Source organism: Toxorhynchites rutilus, chromosome 2 (assembly GCF_029784135.1).
Source record: "Toxorhynchites rutilus septentrionalis strain SRP chromosome 2, ASM2978413v1, whole genome shotgun sequence".
In the NCBI taxonomy this organism is placed as follows: Eukaryota; Metazoa; Arthropoda; class Insecta; order Diptera; family Culicidae; genus Toxorhynchites; species Toxorhynchites rutilus.
The window spans coordinates 237,914,413-237,929,312 of NC_073745.1; the positions used below are offsets into that span (position 1 = coordinate 237,914,413).

The following is a 14,900-nucleotide window of genomic DNA, read 5'->3' on the forward strand; positions in this document are numbered from 1 at the left end:
ATTGCATCCCGATTAAAATTTTGGTTTTGATTTCGTTATAAATTATTTCAACCTGTGTGTTTTTTAAATTCCATTCATTTTAAGTTCATCTATAGCAGGGGTTCTCAAACTGTTTTGGACAATAGACCCCTTTTCCAGAATGAAGTGATACCATAGACCTCCATAGCCAAATTCTTTAAAAATCTCTAGTTTTTTTTTTCTTATTCATACATAATACTTGACAATTTAAGAACTTTGCAGTTGATGAAATGAGAAAACTTTTTTTCATTAAAATTCAACAAAATAAATATATAAATTAATAAATTTTAATACAAATTACTTACAAATACTAAAGTAGTCAATTAATTTTTGAAACTAACTTTAAAATCGCAAAGTAAAGATAAAAATATGTTCCCGAAAGACGTAATACTACGTCAAAAACTATGGGTGGATTATACCTAAAATACAATCGCAAGGTTGACGTAGGACTACCGTTGTCTTAGTAGTCATTTGAGTGTATTGATTAAATTATTGATTAAACCAGTGATTGAATAAAACAATTTCCGAATTTAAATGCGAACAAATCCCACTTTAGGTCAATTCATGCATTGTGATAGATTACGCTCTTCGTTGCAAGTTGTATGCCATGATGCCCTGTTCATTTAATTTATTTTAGGTGGACTTTCAAAATATGAGAACGCCAGAATGGCTGAACGATCAACGTATTTTACATTTCCCTCTCAATTTATTGCATCTCCCAAGTGTACGTACTTCTTGAACCACAAACTTGCTTGATTTATTGAGCTTCAGGCACTCAGTTTAAATTTTGACATGTAAGTCGAACGCATATTGTTCAATCGACGTTATCGCCGTTATCGCAGCAAACTGTTATCAATATTTTGCCAAACGGTATACGTACAAGCTCAGTGAGCTGAAGACATCAAGGGATATCTTCGAATAACCGAGCCAAAGCATTGTGTTCATACCGCTTTTGAAATCTGCCTATATCCCCGAGTGTAAAGATGCATGCGGGTACAGAATGTATGCGAGTACAAAAGTACCCACACCTTGCATCAAATTAATGTGATGAATGAACCTGGTGACTTTCTACCAATCTATCTATATCCGATTTAATATTGGTGAGTTAAGGCATTAAACCTCCGCGTTCGAACGATTTTTTTGTTCATCTTTAATATATCGAACATACCCTAACAACAGAGCTCAAGTACGTACCAATTATATTGTAGTTTTTTTTACTACGCATTTTTGTGAGTGTGAGTATTAAATGTTTTAGGTATGTTCACGAGTCTACTCATTGATAAACTTGGATATAGTCTCTATTGTATTGAAAATGTGCATTATGCACCAATCAGCGTAGAAAACGAAAACAAAAAAAAAACGAACATTCATAATTTTCGGTGGCAAGTGGTCGGTGTTGAGTCAGAGGGGACCAAGACGCAAAATTAAAAATTTCGAGTTATTGTTTGCATTAGTTTAAGCATGTTGTAAGCTACATACAACATTTATCAGATTTGAAAAATCAAGCGCACAGTAGGAATAACGGATTTAAATTATTTTGAATGATCAATGAAAATCCCTTTCATCACTAAGCTTAAATTTTCTCGAAATCATGAAAATGTCACATGGACCGGTCTGACTTAACACCGATCAAGTATCCTGAAGTAATAGTTACGCTATGCGTAACTAATTATCTCTTGAATTATTTTTCAATCACTTCATTTTAGTTCACATTATTCAGTTGTGTAATCACGTTGTAATTTCTTGAATTAAATTAGTCGATGAGTGTATTATTATTCAAGGTCTAACGAATTGCAAATCGCAAAAAAACTTGCAACCTAAATGCAAGGTTGTTATGTTTTTTTGGACTTGAATTTGATCATGACTCCATTCGTTCTACTAAAATATTAGTCATTATTATAGCAAGTTGCTTCACGTAATACAACTTATACAGTATCAAGAAAGTTTCAAATAAGAACTTGCGTTAATTAATAAGGGCTAATTTTTAGACCTCGTCGACCCCCAAAATCAATTCTCGTTTGTGTCGACCCCTTGGAAACCGAAATCGACTCCAAGGGGACGATATCGACCACTTTGAGAAACCCTGATCTATAGAATATATAACATAAATAAACACACTCACATTTCTAATTTTTCATTCCAGACTAATACAGCAGGACCAACACACGCCAATCAACACCTTTTTTCTCGCAAAAAGCACAATGTAGATCCGTAAACTGTTAATACGAAATCTTGGGTAAGCAATCGAATAATGATTCTCATCCACTACATTTCTAGTTCAATGACTCTTAAGTTTTTCTATCGTCATGAAAATATGTAACATCGTTGTTTTTGGGAAGTCAAAAAGGCTACGGGTCGACTGCCGTCATCAATCATCATCAGAGTCGTCCAACCTTCACCGTTGGATGAAGCGTAATAATTCTTTCATTCGATGCAAACAACGTGATTGGTATCTACCAGGAATGACCACGGGAGTTTGACCATCCTTCGGTTCCGACAATTTTGACCCACTCCGGAATATAAATCATAATTTGTGCTGGGTTTGCATAAAGATGGAATATTCATAAATTTTCGGAACTTTTTGACTTTTGCCTTCTGCATGCATCCAGTGATAAATCCTTTTACCGTAAGCCCCACTCTGAACATCGAGGAATGAAATTGTGGTAATGCAACCCATCGTTTTCATCATTCATCAGAGGAGCGCATTGAATTTGGGTCTCAGGAAGACGCATTCCTGGAAATGCAGAATCTAAACGTTCTCACGAGTTTTAGCCGAATGAAATTCGAACCGGAATTCCTGGAACAATTTAGTGTAACCAGATTTAGTGCATGATGAATTCTGCACATTTCATTCAGGCGGAAGAACTAAACGGAAAAATCCTAACCAAAACAAGTGACCGCGACCACCGATTAACGCTCGATTGCATCCACGGAGTTTAATTTGATTGATTTGTGTTACGGTTGACTGCATCAACGGCTAGTTTTTAAAATTACGATTCGTGGAAGTCACTAATGAAATATGCACCCTTCCGGGGGTAAGGAAGGGAGTCACTGGTGAACATTTTAAAACGGGGGTAACACAATTCTACATACATGTAGATTTATTACCCACTAACCGATGGGCCACGCAAATTGAAACGGATGGGTGGTTGCTTCGTATTTGATTTGATTAACCACCTGCCCCCCCGTAGGTGTCAAGGCGAACTACAATCATCTTTGTTTGGCTTCCTGTTCTTCTTTTTAGACAATTCCCAGGTGCCTCAGGTGTCACACTTCTTTTTTATCACTCGCTACCAGCACCCGTGTAATGTGCGGTGAAATACGAGCATAGTGCCATAAAGCTAAAGGTTCGTTAAATTGTGGCGGTGTGCGATGAGATTGTGACACGTTGGCAATCGGATACACCTTGTGCCACCTACTTCTCGTCTCGACTGGTGTGATAGGGGGAGGCGACTTCCCTAGCGTTTAATGTTCGGTGAGGTGGACGTAGCACAGGCGTCGAACATACCATAAACAAGGATATAATGGCCTTTTGATTGGAGGTATAATAACTTCATCGATAGGCGAGTCAATAATGACAAGTGTTTACGGGTTTAGACAAGGCAATTCAATAAAGATAATAGAAAAATATCCACAACAATCGAAAGGGCGAATAAAATGCTTATTATGCGACAATTTCTCTTCTACAACTTATAACTTGATTTTCCAGTCGTTGCGTACACTTTCTGATGGAAAAATAGAAACATTAATTGCGGGCAAACACCAGGCTTGGAGTTCTCTTTTTTGTCGTTTTTGAATGATTTTTCAAAATTAACATGTTTTCAGTTTTCGTTCAATATTCCTATGCGAGTTGACTAAATCTATACGACAAAAAACCCAAGCGTGATATTAGAAACTTATTGGCGTCAATTCGAGGTTTCGATCATCTGAATCGGTCCAGTTGTCCAAAAATTATGATATTTTTTTTGAAAGTTCATTTTTGGAAAAAGGGATTTTTCGAACCACCCCAAAATGGAAATGGGAACTCTAATGACAAAAAAATGGATTTAATATTTTGCGATAAGGCACAAAATGACATATTTTCACCAAAATCTTAGAACCACTATATCGGTTTGACAATGGAATGACTGAAGATACTTTAAGATAATAATCTTTTCTATACCCAAATAGCCAATGAACAATTGATTAACTTTACATGTTACATATAAACTGATGTTGGTAAACTAAATGGAGCAAATCAGCCGAAAAACAACCGATGTCAACCTTATCCTCTCCGATTGTTTTAAACATTTTACAAAAGGTGGTAGTTACCTACTTTAGGGCAATACTTAAAGCGTTACATTAAAAATTCCAAAAAATGCCAATTTTTTTTTAAACTTTTATAATTTTTGTTAAAAATGAATTATTTTTCATGAAAAATCGTTGTTTAGAAGCTCATGAAAAATTGAAAAAAAATATATAAAAAAACCGATATGTAACGCCTTAGATAATTCATTTTCACATGCCAGACCGGGTTCCCCCCTCAACCCTTTCCCGTTCAACATCGAGTCTCACTCGTGGTGTACTTGCATAACATAGGGCGCTAGAACACTCAGCAGAGTAGTGAAATCACTTGATGTGTGACGTAATAAATAACAAGGGTAGGGGTTAATCAAAAGTTTAATTTAATACTAAAAAGGTTCATAGCTCAAAACATCTACCTTTCAATATTTTTATGAATATTTCCATTAGAAAGCCCTTTCAATTTAACAAAATTTGACGTATAGTGGTGTCATGTCGGATTTACCAAAATACACAAATATTTTTTTTCTAAATTTTTAAAATTTCGATACGTTATGAAATAGTAACAATTTGATATGAAAATAACCAGCGTTATAAAAATGGAATCTACATGCAATTTTACATGTGTATATAACCTTTTATCTTAGGATTAGTCGTTATCGAGGTATTAACTATTTTATATAATGAGAAACATGTTTGTTCATTAATAGAAAATGATTACTACTGCTAAACATTACAACGACAGAAAAAAGCATAATTTCACCCCCCTTCGTGGACAAGCGTGGAACTTTGTCATACCCCCTTTGACCACGTGGACATTTTTTGTTTTTCGGAAAAAAACAAGAAAATAATTGAATTGCATGTGAACTTCAATTGAATTTTGTTTCTGTCTTTCGTTTTCTGTTTATTGAAAAAATAAAACAAGAAAGTTGAAAGGTTGTATCCGAATCATTAGGGCATAATTGACCTAGAATTACGTTACCATACACTCTGCCCAACTTCTATAAACCACCCAGATTATATTTCGTTGCAACACAAACAATTAGAATTTCAACAAGATACATTCAAACTTTGTAGAATGCTTAGAATAAAGTATATTGAACGTCAATTTCGTTTAAAAGAAATGTTTGTTTATTTATTGTGCATAAACACAACAATTTCAGCTGTCAAGTTTCTATATATTTCAAAATTCATATGTATTATCGATGAAAAATTCAAAACTATTACCTGATTTGCATGTCAATAATTTGCAACCTTGCCATTTTGGGCTGATAACCTGGAAAATTCGTGTTGGTATAGTATTTACCAAATTTTTCTGAACGGATTTCTCGATGTTTTTCCATTTTTCCAAAATTGTGACCTTGAGCTCTTCAATCGTGGCGTGCCGCTTTGCTTCAGTGTAAATTCTGCGTACAAGGATCCCCCTAAGACTTTCAACAGGATTCAAGTCTAGAGAGCGAACCAGACAGTCCAAAACATTAAGTTTTTGGGCCTTAATCCATTGCTTAGTTTTCTTGCTGGTATGAATGGGAGCATTATTTTGCTGGAATGTGAATATTTTTTGACTATATCCACGCAAAAACGGTAGGAGAGAGGATTCCAGAACATGTGTGTAATCCTTGAATGATGTGAAGCTATCCTGAGCTTTCCTGTTATACAGAAACCCACCCAAATCATGCACGAGCCTCCACCAAAGTTCCTGGTTGTAAAAAAAAATGTTCCTCCTTCCGTAAATCACGCCAGTACCCGTTGGAACCATCAGGGCCCTCCACATTGAACTTTTTTCCGTCAATGACCTAGCAAAGTTAAGAGTAAAAAAATAATAGAACTTTTCGTTATGCTATGTAACAAAATGTATTCTTTTGAAAACGTTCTTTGTCATGACATACCATGTTCCACTGTTAATTCATATGAGCTTAGGCAAAACTCAGACATCTTTTGATGTGAGATGGTGTAAGATTGAGAGCTTTAATCTTTTTAGCACCCCTTAATGTAAGTACTTTTTACCAAAATTTGACGAATTGTCTCACGTGAAACATTTAGATTCAAAGATTGCTTTATTCGCATGAGCGATTTTGAAGTATTCGAAACTGGGGTGGCATAGCGCAATTCGAAACGAGTTACTCGTTTCGAGAAAATTCGTACTCAAATCGAATTGATTTTAGTATTATGTATCTCTTTCAAGTTAATATTTTCAGTGTACTAGATTTAGAGTAAAATTTGTCTCGTAGAGAAATGTAAAATTTTTGGGTTCGTAAACAAAACTAAGTCGAAGTGGTCGAAACGAACGAAAATCACACGTTTCGAAATGCGCAATGTCACCCCTGTTCTAACTATTTCCCGATTTTTCCGATCAGGGAGCTTCGATTTACGTGGAGCTCTTTTCTTTTTACCGTACCCTCGAGGATTCGTCAAATAATTAAGAGCTACTTGATGAGATCGTCCAATCTGACGAGCAATTTCTCTAATTCCAACATTTTCTTGGTAAAATGCAGCGATTCGTCCTTTTTCTCTATCCGTGAGCACTTTTCCTTACGGCACTTTCAAGATTTATTAATCAAACTAACTAAAAACAACGGAAAACGTAACTGGTCTTATAGAAACTTGACACTTGAAAAATACAGAAACATTTGTTTACGTTCAATGTTTGCACACACACATATGATGCAGTGCAGCAATCATGCAGTGTATGATAGCTACCAATACAGGTACACTAGAATATAAATTGAAGCGTTGTTTGTTTACAATGACACAAAGAAGCAAGATTATCACCTGGTCTTATAGAAGTTGGACAGAGTGTATTTGATGCATTCGCAGATTTTTCTTCCCATTAAAATTATTTTGGTGTTGCGAAGTATTTCCCGTATTACTCGACTCGGATACATAACGTCTAAGCAACAATCATACACCCCCGCTTTTACAGAACACAAAATTAGGCTGGATAGTAACCTTGTCAATACATTAACCTGGCAGTAGCTTTAGTAGTGATTGTTTGGGGAGTTTTTGTTGTGTGCTTTTTGCATTCCATCGTGTATAATCTACAGAGGAGTGCGGGTTGAGCAGCGCACTGGAGTGGACGCGTTCTTTTTCGCTCCGTGTTGTTCCCTTTTGGTGCTTGAATTTTCTGTGGTTTGAGTTTTTTATAATTCGCGAAACTAATGAAAATGTTCTATCTATTCAGCTAAATTGAAAACCAGTGGAATTTGGTTGAATTAATTGAAGTGGTCGTGAATTTGTGATGAAATACATTGATGTGACTCATCAAATCGGATGAAGCCATCTTTTTTAAGCTCGCCTTCTCTCCGATCATGGTGCTCTTGGTGCTCTCGCTCTCAGTGTGCTTCTAATCGTCGCATAATGCTTTTGGTCCTTTTGGTCGCTGCGCCACGGTATCGCGATGTGACGTTTCTCTTTTCGACCGGTGCTTACATTTAGGATTTGTTCGCCGTTATCTTCAATTAAAGATTCTAATAGCAGTAGAGAAAAAAGAAAGTCTTATTTTTATATGCTGTGTGTTGAAAAATATATTATACATCCAGTGTTAATCACATAAAACAATTGTGTGGTATTTCATCATTATGTTTGAAGTGCCTTCCCTAGTTTTGTTTTTGAATGAGATTCTGTCCTGTGCCTGCAGTCGGCATGAAAAACTCTCGAAGTGCTTGCAGCAAAACAGAAAAGGAAGAAAAGTGCCCATTCAACGTTATTTCGCGACCCGGGACGCATATCTATGTATGTGAGTGTGTGTTACACAGTTTTGTAAGCGAGCACCGGGAGAGAACGCGCTACGCAAGTGGAACAAAAAAAGGAAGCTAAGTTGATAATCTCTCACATTTTTATTTGTACTCGATTCTCTCCAGAGGATTGTTTTCTATTCTCTTCTTCTTCTTTTATGCCAACATTAAAAAATGCAATAAGAAAGATAGGTGAAAAATATGACGAGGCTTTATTAGTTTTCTTGTAATTTCGTATAGACATATTAATTTTTAATGAATTCGAGATAAGTGAGACGAATGAAGGCAGTGCCCTCTCGATTATGAACAGGTAGTTTGTGTGTAGATATGTGACGTCATTGTAATGTCCGTCGTGATTCTTTAATTCTTTAAATTTTTAATGCTTCCTTTCTTTAATACTTTGATAAATTAATCATTTAATTCTTGAATATATTATTAACTTTAACTAATCCAATTGTGACGACGGGTGGTTGTCTTCGGGGTGGCCTGGGGGGGGGGTCGCTGAGGGAGCTCGTCTTGGATAAGTAGGGGCGATGGTTTTCCTGTTGCTTAGCGCGCGTGCTCTTTGCATGTGTCTGGTCGAGGGAGCGGAGGGCTGTCTTTGGGTGAAAATTTTAGGAGAGTTCTCTCTGTGACCTTCTCAGGTTGCCTAAAGATAGACTTTTTTCGCCGTGATTGGAGTTATACGAGGGGTACACACGTTGAATAAGATATCGTTGCTCCGATTCATTTTAGAGAAGTCCTCTCGGACCTTCCCAGATTGCCCAAGAATGGCTCTCCTTTGTCGCGATTGGAATTATATAGTGAGTGCGCGCGTTAGATGAATCAAATTTAATCGATGATTTTCGGAATTCCATTTCATCGAGTGGTCAAGAGTTCGCGCTTAGATAATCACATCACCTACCGCAGTGAATCCTGATTTTTCTTAACCATTCCCACTAACAACTATCCCTTCCATGATAAACGCTAGGGAACCACGCTATAGAGGCGACCCATCTGGCCTTCGGGCGGCGAATATCATACTAACATTCCTTTCTTCCTCTGGTGACTGTAAGGACGTGGCCGGCGTCGTTATTGACCATTTAAAGCTCGAATCGCCGAAAATTGCACAACGAGAATGATTTGCTAGTCCCAAGCGTCATTCTGTGTGTTCTTTGTGCAATTTGGTTGGTTTAGGTCAATCACGGAGAGCAACTACGAATTGTACAGTTTACCCAAGCTCAAGCTCCATCGTGTACGTTGAGACGGCAAGGTCCCTCTAGGAACGTTAGTGCCATTTAAGAAGAATAAGCTTAGTGATTGTATAGATTCATCTACTAATAATCTTTCTGTACAACTTCTCGGAATATATATATATATATATATATATATGGAGTTTGCCATTACGATATTAAGGAAGAACTTAGAAGCATAATTTATACCGGTTTATTACACAATATTCAAAACACTGTCATTGTGATTTTATGCTATCCAATGAGACGCAATTGCTGCGCTTCAGTGAGTTTGGCAGTGGTCTGAATAAGTGATAATCTGAGTACAATGGGTGAAATAGCACACATAGCCAAACTCCACAATTGTTTGCCGAGTTGTCAAAGAGACATAAGGTCTGCCATGACTCTGGTGTAACACGAGGCCTATCATATTGACTAACACTGAACGGATCCCTCCCCTAAATTCGTCCAGTTGCGGAGAATCTCATAACACAGAATTCCGTTCCAATACCATCAGACACAGAGCATGACTTTCTTCGGGTGAAAACCCAAGATGATGAAGAGTTTTTTCTTTGTTTTGAGACGGGTGAGTCGCCACATACATATCAGACATAATGTATTTAAAAAAATATTTATGTAATGTGTCCACGTGAAAATTATCTAACGGGTGTTAAATAAAAAATGAGAATTTTTTCAATACCTTTCAGTAACTCAAATAAAGAGCGTAAAATTTTCTTTCTCCAAGAAAATTGCTCTTTGGGCTCCCTACAAACAGTAGGCGTGTTTAGTTTTGCTAGTTTGAATTTAGTCAAAGCAAAGATGGCGTCGAAACAGCACGTGCTCCGCGAACGCATTGTACGGTTCTACGAAACGCATTTCCAGCAAGGAAAAATGTTCACGGTGGCACATTTTAAGGAAGAAAATGTACCTGTCAGTATGGTATATCGTATCCTGGGTTCCCTGAACGTAAAGCGGAAGGTCGGAAGTGGTCGTCCGGTGACGATAATGACGAAGCAGAGGAAGACATCGTTAAAGAAGCTGTTTGACAACAAGGACGCAACCAGCCTACGTGACACCGGTCGGAAATATGGCTGCTCCCACGTATCGATCCATCGGACCCTCAAGATGGAAGGAATCGTCTGCAGGAAGAAGACGAGGTCGCCGGAGTACACGGAGGAGCAGATTGAGACAGTTAAATCACAGTATCGGTGGATGACCAAAAAATACCGCGGGACGTCTTTATGGACGACGAAAACTATTTTCCGCTGTCCAAAACGCATATTTCAGGAATTGATAATTACTACTCCAGCGACAAGTCATCCACACCGCCTGAAGTGAAATACAAGTTCAAGCACAATTTTGAAAAAAAGGTTATGTTGTACATCGCCATTTCCGACCGGGGCCTTTCAAAGCCTTGGTTTAAGCCGAGCGGTCTGGCAATCAACCAACAAATCTATCGAGAAGAGTGCCTCGATAAAATCCTGCTGCCGTTCCTGAACGAGCATCACGCGGATGGGAAGTACGTCTTCTGGCCGGACAAGGCGTCTTCCCATTACGCCAAGAAGACGCTGGCGTATCTTGAGGAGAAAAAGATACCGTTAATGTCGAAAGATCGTAACCCAACAAACTTGCCCCAGTGCCGCCCAATAGAGGATTTCTTTGGCTCGCTCAGTACCCTAGTGTATAAAAACAATTGGAGGGCCAAGGACACGAAGCAACTGAATTGTATCCGGAAAATGGACGTAAGTGCCGTACAACGTTCTTGTGAGAGCATCGTCACATAGTTGCGTCGAACAGCAGACCACGGCCCTTACTCAAATATTCACTGACATTTTTTTTGAAGAAAATACAATGTTATTAATAAAAAATACTGAAATCGATGAAAAAAAAAATTTTTTTTTATATTGATTAAAATCTCATTTTTTATTTAACACCCGTTATATCCCCTCACCATAGACAATTTTTTTTCAATAGTTGAATGATTTTTTCAACAACTTTTCTATACATCATATTCGATTTAGACATTTGGATTTTGGGTAATGATTTTTTTTAAAAAGGAGCCATGATTATAGATATACACTTTAAAAAATCAGTCGTTATCAAAATTGCTTATTTGATAATGAAAATTGTGATTTTAGACCATACGAATAATGTTTCCAAAAAATCGAGGGTGGGAAACAGCGGCCGGCTCATTTGACGTGGACTTGCCCTATGGATAGTCTATAGCTACCTGCGGATTTTTTGCTTTTCAAACGCAGTTGTGCTTTTTTTTATTAGCTGCTGATATGCAAACATAAGATTAGTTTACTGCGTATGATAAAATTTAATGGTTAACAACAAACATCAATTCGTTAATGATTACGAAAAACTGATCACAACGGTCATGTGGAAAAATAATTAAATGGCATCTCGTTGACGGTGGCATTCCATTATTTTTAGAACAATAATGGAAGGAAACTATAAATGGAGACGGTAGAAGTTAATGTTAAATTTCAATTGATAAAAGTTTTCAAACTAGTTGAAAGTAAGGAATGAAAGATTACGCTTGATATTCAAGCCGCTGATACTGATCAGTCTGGCCATTACTAAGCAATAACAAAGCTACCAGAGTAGCGAAATAAAAAAATCATGTTTAAATTGGTTAATTAAAACTTTTAATTTCAGTTTTAAAGTTTTGAATATACGAAGGTTATCTGGCAGATCAAAATTTATTCCAAAATCTCAGAATCTTTCTCGTTGTCTAGTACTTGTTTGCCTTGTTGATCCAAAGTCTTTCAAGTATTCCTTTGTTACGCTTTTATCTTCAGAAATCGTTTCACGGCTAAACTAGAATTGTATAAACAACATACACCCGAACTAGCGGTGGTAGAAAACATTTCGGCAGAAAAAATGATTTTTCGTGTGCTGAAGGGTGAAATGAACAAATAAAAGCACCTTTTTCAAAGGCTTTCTTATGTTTGTATGTATGGGAGCAGACATCCCTTTCTCTCAGACTGAACGTCAGCTTAGGATTGTACCAAAAAAACCCAAACGATGTCCAGGGATGCCAGGTGACTGTTTTGAATATATTTTACGGCACGAAAAGTATGTTCACAATCATATTGAACAAAAAAGAATAATTTAAAATTGAATTTTTGAGTAATTTTTATAAATCAATGTTTTTCTTTAGTGATTTACATTTCAAAATTATTTAATTCATAGATGATTCACAATAATTTCATTCGTCGCACCTATTGTTTTGAAGTTTATTGCTATAAATGTGAAAACAATAGAGTATTTTATTGTGTTAAGGGAAACAGACCTTCTTCTTGAATGGCACTAACGTTCCCAGTTGAACTTTTGCCTGCGTCATTTTTTTTATAAGCAGTGCTTTAGTTGAGATTTCTATGCAGAATAACACGCCTTGTATGTATTCAGGAGTGGCAAGCTTTAGAATATGCGCGTGATCTCAGTGCATGCCGGAGGAAATTTCTTTGACGAAAAATCCGCCTGAGCAGAACGGGAATCGAACCGGAACTCCCAGCATGATAATGTGTGACGCTACATGCATATAGATTTAGAATTTGTCTTCATAAATATTTGACGAGCTGAATAAACATTGGCACCAATAACTCCATAATAACGAAACGTCTGAGTGATGAAACCACATATCAATAAAACAAAAATATATATGAAACACATCCCTCTTTGTTGTGATTTTAAGATTTTGGCACTGAGAAAAGAGTCCCGATTGATCATTTTAGGAATATTTGTTCTATGTTTGTTGTTTTTCACAAAATAAAAACATGTCTTAACATCTGACATCACTGATCATACCGAGAAAAAGTGACAGAAGTCTTTCCAGTCTACCAAATAAAACATTTCAATGAAACCCGTGTACTCGTGTGTGCAATAGGATGTTTTGCTGGTCTCGACAGTGACTAAAGCCGAGACGAGACGAATAGTTCGTCTCGTCATATAGAATAGGCCCTATGGGAAGCACTGTATAACTTACTTTTTTTTTGTTATCATACCATAAAATCATTATCATGCACCATTTATAGAGTACAGTCAACAAATGGACCGTTTGAAGCTAACGATTGACCAGAAACATTTAGAATCGGCCAACAGAGGAGGTGTTCTGTTCCATCAGAACAACGCAAGGCCACACAACTTGGATACATTCACCATATAGTCCGCCCCTAACACCAAGCGATTACTACCTTTTTTCGCATTGTAAAACTTTCTGAGTGATAAGAAATTGGGATCGAGAGAAATTTGTAAAAATCTATAGTTTTTCTCTAATAAGAACCAAGACTTCTGTGAGAGAGGCATTCTGAAGATACCTTTAAAATGGCAACGAATTTTACAACAAAACGGTGCATCTATTTTACAAAATCGGACAATCCGAAGCATATTAAAACATATTTTGAGTTTTACACGAAAACAACGGATTACTTTTTCCCCAACCTAATTTTTAATATATAGATGAATATATAGATAAAAATCAGGATAAATATTGAATAATTGATGAAAAGTACTGACAGTTTAGCAATAACTGATTCAACACAATTATATTCTTTGAATTATCGTTACAAATCTCATAGAATTCATTGAAAAATAGTTAGGTTTGAGGAAGAATTCGAAACTTAAATTCCAAAAACAGGCTTTCCGATCGATGTGGCGAATGTAGCTTTAGAAAAGATAGTTTTTTTTAATTCTTGCCGCCGGGTGTTGTAATTTATGAAATATATTTGAGATAGTAATTGAATAAAAAAAAAAAATACAAAAATGATTTGAAAACTTCAACGGAAATTGCTTCGAGAGAAAATTATATTAATTTTTTAGAAGCAAGCTAGAACAGTTGGAATTAGAATGCTGTCTTTAACCATAAGGATTTCCCGTAAGTTCTCATTTTTCATTGATCTCAGAAAAAAATCGGGGATGCCACCAAGAACGAAACACTTGAAATTTATTTCGAGTGAAACGATCAAAATACACGAAAAAACATTCTTTAAAACTAAAACGCGGCCAGATTTACGAAACCACCAATCCCGATGCCGATACTATGCAATTATTTTTCAATTGAATTCGATTGTTCATCACTTCGGATATTATTTTAAAATTTTAAAACTTCGGTTTTAGTTTGGAATATTTCGCAATTTTTTTCTCTATGTCAATGCACGTATTCCGAATGAGAATCTATGACAAAACCCGTATGATGACGCAATGATGGAAACGGCTATGTTCGCTGCTTTGAGTATTGAAGGAGATCGACAATTTGCCTCAGCGGAATTGCACTATTTATGCTAGGGTAAAAAAGTTCAACTCCACTGGGTCGAATTGTCAGTCTTCTTCAATACAGAGGTGTGCAAGGTGTGCAAGAGTGGAGTGTACATCGCAAATATTCTTTTTTCGTTATCTCCCCTCGTTGTTTTTATTATTATTATTATTCTTTTTCTTTGTTCACGGAGACTTAAAATCTTTATATCATCGTTGTCGTACGTTGTTGGCGTAATGTATTAAATAAAACTTAGAGAATTTTGTTTATAAAAATATGTGAAAAGCTCATATAATAACCAACAAATCATCCATCGGAAGAAGAGAAATTCTATAGAAAAAGTTTTAATAACAACAACTTTTTCATGTTTCATTTGAAATGTTTTACCCACAATAT

At 36.4% G+C, this 14,900-nt stretch overlaps 1 protein-coding gene across 6 annotated transcripts in view; it reads right to left on the minus strand.

Annotated features, from left to right (window-relative positions):
* Positions 1–14,900, minus strand: part of LOC129767789 (RNA binding protein fox-1 homolog 2) — a 663,095-nt gene that overhangs the window by 29,241 nt on the left and 618,954 nt on the right. The window lies entirely within an intron of this gene.